This window comes from Platichthys flesus, chromosome 22 (genome assembly GCF_949316205.1).
Source record: "Platichthys flesus chromosome 22, fPlaFle2.1, whole genome shotgun sequence".
In the NCBI taxonomy this organism is placed as follows: Eukaryota; Metazoa; Chordata; class Actinopteri; order Pleuronectiformes; family Pleuronectidae; genus Platichthys; species Platichthys flesus.
Window position 1 is genome coordinate 14242182 of NC_084966.1, and position 8360 is coordinate 14250541.

The 8360-nt window shown below is 45.7% G+C and overlaps 1 protein-coding gene and 1 non-coding gene across 2 annotated transcripts in view; both read right to left on the reverse strand.

Annotated features, from left to right (window-relative positions):
- The window catches only part of LOC133933439 (zinc finger protein 260-like), a 627571-nt gene that overhangs the window by 40622 nt on the left and 578589 nt on the right, over positions 1-8360 (reverse strand). The gene's annotated exons all lie outside the window — the stretch shown is intronic.
- Positions 8343-8360, reverse strand: part of LOC133936350 (5S ribosomal RNA) — a 119-nt gene continuing 101 nt past the window's right edge. The window contains exon 1 of the ribosomal RNA XR_009914449.1: positions 8343-8360. This exon is cut by the window's right edge and continues 101 nt beyond it. This is a non-coding gene — a ribosomal RNA (5S ribosomal RNA).

Consider the following 8360-nt stretch of genomic DNA (forward strand, 5'->3'; position numbering starts at 1 on the left):
TCTGTCTAAGGGTCCCCATAACCACCTGCCTCCGCGAAAACACTTTTCGTTCTGCATTTTCCTCCCTCCATACGTCCACCATTTTGTGTTCTGCCATCATGCTTTTCAAAAAGTTCCTTGACCCATCATACCTGTATTTTACATTATTTGAATAATCTAGTCTTGATAATTTTACATTATAGTCACCAACCATCATACAATCTCCCGTGCACAGAACCTCCAAGTCCTCAAAAAAACCCTTTCTCAGTTCCTCCACGTTTGGTGCATAGATATTGATTAATTTGTATGTGTTTTTATTGTGGACAAATTCTATCGCTATCACACGTCCATTCCCTCCACAAAAGGTTTGCTTGACACCACTAACAGACCTCTCTCTGACAAGGATTGCCACTCCACATGCCTTCGCACTCCCATTGTCTATAAATATGGGCCCTTTCCAAATCTTTCCAAGGGTTTCCACAAGTTCATTATCCCAATGCGTTTCTTGAAGGCACAGTATGTCAGATTTACAGAGTTCAATCGTTCTTTCTATTTTGATCATGTTCCTCAGGCCGTTTGCATTTAAGGATGTTATTATGACCATAGTAATGGTGAAAAGAAAAACACAGCTTTCCAGAGATGCTCGATTGTTCATACCTTCCGCTCTTTTGGCTCCCTTTTGTCCCTCTTTTTGCTCATTCTCTTCCTGCTGGCTTTCACCGCCTCGTAGTCCATCGACTCTCCTTCTCCCGATGTTCTTGTCTCCACCACCTCCATGCTCGAATCGTCTGGCTCCTTAGGTGAAGCAGCCGCAGCAGCAGCAGCAGCCGCAGCAGCAGCCGCAGCCGCAGCAGCAGCAGCAGCAGCAGCAGCAGCAGCAGCAGCAGCAGCAGCAGCAGCAGCAGCAGCCCCGCCGTCCCTTGGAGCCTCACTGCAATCCGGGGCCTCCACCTCTCCTGGTCGGTCGCCTCTTCGTTCACTCGCCCGGGCTGAGGGAGTTTTGGGCGCTTTGCTAGCACCTTCCTCCATACTTTGCCCGGATGCTCCTCCCGTCATGCAACCCGTCTCACCGGACACTCCATCCGCACTGCTGCCGATGGTGGATGGGGTAATTTCACTCCCGCTGGCAGCTCCGGTGTCCTTGTCCTGCTGTCGTTGCTCCTCCTCGGACCAGGAAACGCGCTCGTCGCCGCCGGCTGGCTCCGCGTCCACCGTCCTCTCCTCTCCGCGCTTCCCCTCCTGCAAGTCACACTCCCTAGCATAGTGTCCCTGGCGCTTGCATTTATAACAGGTGAAGTCTGGGCATTCTCTCAAAATATGTCCTGGCTGGATGCACAGCCTGCAGACCTTCACCTGCCTGTCATGAATTACACGGAGGTACTCCCCTCCGTCTAGTGTCTCGAACTTTGCTGAGTAGGGCAGCGACTGTACAAGTTCAGTAAATTGTACTTTACAGAACCTTGTCCCGTCCACCACGTCTGTCCCAGGCCATTTCCTTCTTTTGATGGGCGAAATCGCCCTCACGCCCCACGTTGAGAGTTTCTGCCTAATTTCAGCATCAGTGATATAAGATGGCAAGTTTAGAAATGAAACAACAATTTCATTGCTGCGAACTTCCTTGGCAGTCACCCGAGTGTTTTCGATTTTGAAGCCATCTAATAACCTTGTCTTGCCCTTTCCCTCCTGCATGGTGATCTCGTAAGTGTTCATACTTTTGACCCTGCATGCCAGAACAATCCCACACTTTTCCTTGATTTCCCGCAACAGTTCCATCATGGTAATGTAATCCTCACCGACGGGCTCTACAATCAATGTCAGCTCCTTTTTATAGCCACAATCACCCTCACTTTCTCCCTGTCTCTCTTTATCTCTCCTACCATTCGCCGTGCTTGCTTTATCAATAGGCCTAATTACGGAATTGATCTCCTGGGTTATTCCTTTCTCGCTGGCTTCAATATTTCCAGAATCATTCTCCCGTTCTACATGTGCCAAACTGTCCTTAACTTCCATGTTTTCCTTCACAAGTTCTTCCCCCCAATCACTAGAAGCATAATCAATCTCGGGTTCTGCATTAATCAAAGTGGCCTTACCTTCTATTTTGTCATTTATCAAATTATCCATCCAATCACAGAAAGTATGAAACAATCCCCCAAACAACCAGGCTGCAGGGGAAATGAATCACACATAAAACTATCACAAATGCACCTTATGCCTCACAAGCACACGCGGTCCCAACAAACACTCGACTGCTCTCTGCTCTCTGCTCACTTCCTGCTTGCACACCTGAACGGGATCAGACGAGATCAGGCGTGTTTTTTTTTAATCTTTTTTATTATCAGAAATATATTCCATTTTATGCAATTACGCATTCATTTATACGTATATCAATAAAAATAAATGAAAACAGTCCCACAAATTAAACCACCCTCAGAAGCCGCACAAAAAATTAACTAAACACACTTTCTCTTTTAAATTAAAAAAAAAAAAAAAAAAAAAAAAATAAGAACCAGACAGCAAAAGCAGTATCTTATCCCGAATACACTTACCCTCGAAATTAAACCGCCCCTCAGTCCCAAAACGCAAACCGAACAGCTAAAACACAGAATCTTTTAACCTCGACCATTTACCCACAAAAATAATCCACCCCTCATTCGAAAAACCACACAAAACCAAAATCCCACACAAAACTCCATCACTCTCCCACCTCCAAAAATGAGCCACCCCCTTTAAACCACCCAAATCAACCCCAAACGGTGCCCTGCTCAGTCATCCATACAATTCCATTCTCATTCACACCACATACTCCCGCGCTCTCTACAAACATAGTCAAAAACAAAGCCTCATCCACAACATACAGCATTAGTAAGTGTCTTTTCCATTCATTCACAAACAGCCTCCATACATCCAACTTTCTCCTTTTATACAGTGCAAACTTGCGTCTGTTAAAAATCGCCCTCCTTGCGAACCCAAGGATCATGTTGATCGTTTTCCAATTTTTATATTTCCTATTCACTCCCAAGAGTACAGACAATTCCCACCCCCGATCCACCCAGCAGTCTCCCACACTGCACCCTGCCAGCAGCCCCTTGATTTTTCCCCAGAATTCTGCTAGCTCGCAACAATAAACAAAAATATGATTAAAGTCTTCATCCCTCCTTTCACACACCATACACGTCCTCCCATACACTCCCCTGAGCATTTGGTGCAGGATGATGCATGTGAAAATCCTCCTGTGCCTTATCTTGAAATCAAGATCGAATATTGCATGCGGTGTGTGCGGTATGTCAATATTCTTCCACAAAATGTTGGGTGTAATGTCCGGATATGTGTCTGTCCATTTACTCTCGCATGTGGGTTTTTGCACTCTATGTGTCAATGCATGCTTATACCAAATCTTTGTTGCGACATCAGCAATGGCGTGTGTCTCCCCCCCCAGGCGCAGGGAGATTCCCACCGCATCATCCTGCCCAACCCTCCCCTTATTTCTAAACCCGTCCCCCCATTCACTCATCACACTCTCTTCCACTCTCTCCAACACTTTCACAATCACTTCCCTCCTATATGTTATCCCCTTCTCTCTCACTATCCTAATCACTCTTTCTTTATCCCATCTCCCTCCCCTGTCGACTAGATCTCCCACCCGCTTCAGCCCCGCCCTCTCAAGAGCCACGCTCTTGATGACCCCTCCGCCCCCCTGTTTAAAATATGGCCTGGAGAGGAACGGCAGCCTCATCACAGACGCTCTTGACTCGCATACGAGTGTGGTCTTATCAAATAGCAGGAACCACGCGTTGAGCACCTCCTGGAAGAACCGCGGCAGATGTGCATATGCCGCTGCGTCCTGCATCTGCAACAAATTGTCTTTACTCAAGAGACCAAATGTGCTCAGCCACTGGCTGAAGTGGCCTTTCCAGGCCGCCTCCCGACTTGCATCCCTAAATTTACCTATCAATTTAGTTCGTAACGCAGTTCTTTTTGCGAGTACGTCCATCAATCCTAGCCCACCCTGATCTTTGACCCTTATCAGCGTTCTATGCGCAATACTGGCTGCTTTGCTCGTCCAAATAAAGTCTCTAACGACTTTTGCAATCTTCTGCTCAGCCCAAGTCGGAAGCGCACAAGTGCTCAATGCATGGTTCACCTGCGACAAAACTAGAGCATTGGTGACGGCCACCCTTCCCCTTAAAAGCAAACCCCTAGCCCTCCACATACACAGGGTCTTTTGCATACGTCCAATAACATCTTTCCACGTCAAATCATCGCATTCATTCTCATCACTTCCAACATACACTCCGAGCACTTTTCTTTTATTCTCTACTACTTTGAATCCCCATTTGTTATTTAGATCTTTGTTCCTACCCATCCCCATTATTTCAGACTTTTCCATATTAATTTTTGCTCCTGAAGCTCTCTCATAAGTTTCTATATGTTTCAACACTATATCTACATCACTCTCACTTTTAACCATTACATTAATATCATCCGCATACTGCATTACGCTAATTTTTCCCTTACCTATTCCACACACTCTTTTATCATTAGCAATTAAAGCAGCCAACGGCTCCGCCACCATGCTCTAGAGCAGTGCTGACATTGGGCAGCCCTGCCTCACTGACCTCTTGACATCAAAAGAGTCAGTCAGAACACCGTTACATTTTATTTTACTCTTAGCCCCCCCATAAAGCAATCCCACCCACCCCCTTAATTTAGTCCCAAATCCAAGTTTCTCTAGTACCCTCCCCAAAAAAACCTGATCCACCCTATCAAACGCTTTATTTAAATCAATCCCCAGCCACAATCCTCCCTCCTCTTCCATATCTCTTAATACCTGTTTTATTGTTATTATTGAATCCCCAATGTCCCTCCCTGGAATACTATACGCTTGAGTTGGACCTATTACTGAACCTATTACCTCCCTTATTCTATTCGCAAGTATTTTAGCAATTATTTTATAGTCAGTGTTGAGTAGACTGATTGGCCTATAGTTATCAAGATTTTTGTTATCTCCCTTATTTTTATAAAAAATCGTTATTATGCCTAATCCCATACTCTCAGGGAGCCAGCCTGTTTTCTCTACATACTTGCAGAGTTTTTCAACCACCGGAGCCAGAATTTCCTTAAAGCCGACGTAAAACTCGGCTGTCAGACCATCACTCCCCGGGCTCTTATTTTTGTTTAGTCCATCAATAGCACTATATATCTCTTGTACAGAAAATTCACAATCGCACCAAACACTATCCTCCCTACTTAAAGTTTTCTTTAGTGCCTCTAAGGCCTCTCCTACACTATCTTTATCACATGCATCTTTTTTAAATAAACACTCATAATAATCCCTGACTACTTGTAATATCTCTTCCTTATCAGTTACTATTTGACCATTATTATCTAATACTTCCTTTATCTCAGTTTTAGTTTGTTTTTGTTTTTCAAAACCCAGGAAAAAGGCTGTGCTCCTTTCCCCTTCGTACATATATTGAATCCTGCTTCTAATAGCAGCCCCTCTACACTTTGCCACCTGTAAGGCACTCAATTTTTCTTTTAAATCCACATATTTTTCCGTACATATATTACCCTCCTCATCTAACAGTTTAATTTCCTCATTTAGTTGTTTTCTCAAATGATCCTCCTCTGCATTATCCCTTTTCCTTTTTTCTATACCATACCTGACACATTTGTTTTTAATTCTTATTTTCACACTCTCCCACCACACACTCATATTCTCATCATCATTCCATTCATCCATCATTCTCTTCATAAAAAAACCCATGCTCTTCATAAACACAACATCTTCCAAAAAGCTGGCATTAAAACACCAAGGCCTCTGGTTAACACTCCCTTCCCTCCCTCCCACCTCTAACCTAATCCCTGCATGGTCACTCCAAGTATTATTAATGTATTCCACACTCTTAATTAATTTAACTTTTCTACTTTGTACCAACGCAAAGTCAATTCTACTCTGTTTAAGAGTATTTGCAACAAGTTGCCTTCTTGAAAAAACCCTTTTCCACGGGTGTAGGACTCTCCATATGTCAACCAATTGATTGTTCTCCATTAATTCCCTAAGGGTTCGCCTAGTGCTGTCCCCTTTACATGTATTGTTACTCGATAAATCAGATTGAGTCAAAATAACATTAAAATCCCCCACAATCATACAATTAGAGTTGCACCACACATTCAAACCAGCCAAAAAAACCCTCCTCTCCTTCTCCCCATTGGGTGCATGTAAATTAATTATTCTAAGTTCCCTCCCCTCATAAACACAATCAACAACTAACAACCTCCCCTCTAAATCTCTATGAACTAAATTAATCCCCGTTATTTTAGCACTATTAAAGCAAATCGCCACTCCCCTGGCCCTGGGAGTCCCTTCTGAAAAATAAACCTGGCCTTTCCACTGCTTTCTACTTATATTAAGTAGGTTGTCATCCCATCTAGTCTCCTGCAAACACAGAATATCAGCTCTCATATCCAATATGGCATTTCTTTTATATTCTGTTCTCAAACCGTTAGCATTCAGAGAAAAAATAACCAAGGCCATAAATAATAAAGATAAAATAAGGAAAAAACCAACGAGAAAGAGCCGGCTAGCACATTAACCTTCATTAATAAATTAACGATTCTTGTTCTTCTTCCCACTCCCCTCCGTTTTTTGCTTTGCAGACAGCCTTTTTTTCGCCTCCCTTAGCTCCTCCATGTCCATATCACTCCCCGAGCTCCCCTCCCTCACAGTTTTATCAACAGAATCCCCACTCTCCCCCACCTCATCATTGCCCCAAGTCGTTTTAAGTACAGTTTTCCCCGTTCCATCCCCAAACATTGTTACCCCTTCCCGTTTTTCACCTCTGCCTCTTACGCTCCTGTCTCCCAGCCGCCGCGGCAGGCCCTTGCTCAGCTCTCCCTTCAGGCCCAGGTCTGCAGGCTGGCCCGAGGTGAACTCCTCCTCCAGCAACGTGGGGTAATCTTTGCCCCCAGAGGCACCGTCCTGGTCCATGCTCGCGCCCATACCCTCATTCTCTCCCTCCTCGTCCTCACCACCACCACCGTCCGGCGCACCCGGTTCGCCACTATCCGACTTGCTGCCGTCCTCCTCCGCTTCCTCCTCCACCGAGCATATGGAGTCTCTCTCTCTCCTCCGGCACATCCGACATTTTGCCACCCCTGTGGTGCACTCCCGGGCGTAGTGGCCTTGACATCCGCATTTGTGGCAGGTGAAGTCCGGGCACTCACGCAGGATGTGGCCAGGCTGCATGCAACTCCTACACACCTTCATTTGACGGTCATGGATCACTCTGAAATATTCAACACCCGTTGCCGTGTTGAATTTCGTGGAATACGGCAAGGATTGCACAAGCTCATTAAATTTAACACGTACAATCCTTGTTCCATCGGCTATATTGGTGCCCGGCCACATCCTCCTCTTAATGGACGAAAGCGCCCGGACTCCCCACCCACTTAGTTTGTCAAGGATTTCCTCGTCAGATGTGTACGCTGGCAGGGTGAGAAAAGAAACCACCAGCTCATCATTGCATAGTTCTTTGGCAATTATCCTAGTATTGTGTATTTTAAAGCCGTCAAGCAGACGGTCCTTCCCCCTCTCTCCGCATACCGTCACCTCCAGCTTCCCGAGGGCCAGCACTCTACAAGCCCTTATTTCACCGCACACAACCGCCATAGCCTTCATTACTTCGCCTATAGGTATAACGTCCCCGCATTGCTCCACGCATACCGTGAGCCGCCTTTCATACTTGCGCTCTGTCTTCCTTATCCCGTCAACTGTTTCTCCTCCAGCCACCTGCTCTTGCCCGTCTCCAGCCGCCTTGCCGTTTCCATCTCCCCCGCTCTCTCCTTCTCTCCTTTCTCCTCCCGAATCCTCCGCCATGCTCCTTCCTCCTCTCAACCCGCCAGCTTCTCCCTTTTTCTTTCCGTCCTCCTCCACCTCACGTCCTGCTACATTCTCCGTCCCTCCAGCTAGCTGCCCACCGGCACTCATTTCTCCCGGTGGCTTCGCCGAAGCTAGGCCCCGGATCACTCCAGCCTCCACAGTAGCAAAAGAACAAAAAAAGACTGGAAAAGTATATATATATATATATATATATATATATATATATTAACTCAGGGCAATCCCCCAACAGTCTATGACTGCGGGGGACGAAAAAAACACAAAATAACTGGGTTGTGAAGCCAGATAACAAAACTCCAAAAAATTCTCTCCACCAGAACAAACAATTCACCATGCGGCTGTCCAAAAAACAATACGTACTCCGACACTGTAGGGGGTGCTAGGTTGGTATGGCCGTAAGCGAATGAGTCCACCCTCTGAACCTTATTTATACATGTAAATACGTCAGGTAAAAGAAGAAAAAAGCTTGCAGCACCTGGTA